The following is a 1,951-nucleotide window of genomic DNA, read 5'->3' on the forward strand; positions in this document are numbered from 1 at the left end:
TGTTGGCTCCAGTGGATAGTCAAAAAATGGATGTATTACAGTCTGATGAAAAAGCTAGAGAATCCCCTGGATTTTTGCTAATAATAATTTTGTGGTATTGCTTTGAATAAAAAAAAAAAAGCTTTCTCACCCTCTTAACTGATTAAATCACATAATCCGTGAAAACGGGGTGGAGATTTATATCATCCATCAAGAGTGGTATGTTCATAAACCTGTCAATTAAGCTAAAATTAAAGAGAGAATTTTAAAAGAATCAGAAAAAAATAAATAATGGTCTGAGCTACAGTACTAAAGACAAAGAATCCTTAACAGATTCTCTGGGACATAGAAATATTGAATGAAATGCAATTCAATTCAGTACAGCAGCAACAGCTAAATGAGAAAGTGCTAAAATACAAGAGATAAAAAAGCTTCATGAAACTTTTGAGCACATCCTCTCATTATTTGAAAAGGAAAATCCAGATATCTACAAAGAACTTCAAAAGTCAGAGGTAGAATATGAGCAGAAGAGAGCTCACATTAGCCAATTCTTTGATGCTGTAAAGAATGCTCAGTAAATTTTTTTTTTTAATTTTTTAAAATAACTTTTTATTGATAGAACTCATGCCAGGGTAATTTTTTACAGCATTATCCCTTGCATTCACTTCTGTTCCGATTTTTCCCCTCCCTCCCTCCACCCCCTCCCCCAGATGGCAAGCAGTCCTTTACATGTTAAATAGGTTACAGTATATCCTGGATACAATATGTGTGTGCAGAACTGAACAGTTTTCTTGTTGCACAGGGAGAATTGGATTCAGAAGGTATAAATAATCTGGGAAGAAAAACAAAAATGCAAGCAGTTTATATTCATCTCCCAGTGTTCTTTCTTTGGGTGTAGCTGCTTCTGCCCATCTTTGATCAATTGAAACTGAATTAGCTCTCTTTATTGAAGAGAATCACTTCCATCAGAATACATCCTCAAACAGTATCGTTGTTGAGGTATATAATGATCTCCTGGTTCTGCTCATTTCACTTAATCCTCAGTAAGTTAAATGGAAAGCATCCCATGACCAGATATGCCTTGTGTTCCTTCTAATATCTTTATCCAAGACATCCCATTATTTGGTGCATACACAGTCTCTATTCTCAAAAAAACAAAAACAAAATAAAATACAACAAAACCCCTACCTCTGCCTGTGGACTTTTCCCAGAACAATCTCCATACTTCTTCTTTTTTTTCCTTATTTGCCTCTGGCCCTGGGCCACCTTCTCTCAAGGTCTGCAAAGGTATGGCTGTGAAGTGGGTTTTGTCCTACAAGGGAAGGAGGATATTTTTACTTAGTGCCAACCTTGCTCATCAAGGTCATGATGATGATGCTTCCAGCACCAGTGAAAATGAAGTTAGCATGAAGACAAGCATGATGACAGCAGTGATATACCGACAAGTTGGAAGCTTGAAAGAGAGGAGCTCATGCATTGTGATGATAGAACAGTGAGAGCAAAAGTCAGGTCTTGGTATCATTTGCTAATGTTTCTGGAAAATGATGAATGACAAGGGAAAATATGAACTTCTTCAATATACAATACTTAGAATGGCAGGTCAGGAAATTCCTGGCAAAAAAGTGGAGAAAATTTCAGAGATGATAATAAGGAAGGTTCTGATAACTCTGAGTCAGAAGATAAAATACAGCAACAGTGCAAAGAAGCTCTTTCTGACTGGGGCATCATCATCCCCTGCTTTCCAATAATAGCCTCCACCTTCACAGTTAATTCCTCTTGTTCAAATACAGGCACTTCCCATGCCAGAACCACTCCCTCTTTAACAATCACCTGTTCCACTATTACAACCATCTGAGTCACCCATTGGCCCTCCTCCTGGTTCACCTCCAGGAACTTTTCCACTCTTGATACCAGTTGGAATGCCAGGGCTTCCAGACCTTTACTTCAGCTTTTGCTTCCTGGTCCTCCATTA

At 38.0% G+C, this 1,951-nt stretch overlaps 1 pseudogene; it reads left to right on the top strand.

Moving 5' to 3' along the window:
* The first annotated feature begins 566 nt into the window (after nucleotides 1-566).
* Nucleotides 567-1,951, top strand: part of LOC127544608 (WW domain-binding protein 11-like) — a 1,548-nt pseudogene continuing 163 nt past the window's right edge.

Source organism: Antechinus flavipes, chromosome 1 (assembly GCF_016432865.1).
Source record: "Antechinus flavipes isolate AdamAnt ecotype Samford, QLD, Australia chromosome 1, AdamAnt_v2, whole genome shotgun sequence".
Lineage (NCBI taxonomy): Eukaryota > Metazoa > Chordata > Mammalia > Dasyuromorphia > Dasyuridae > Antechinus > Antechinus flavipes.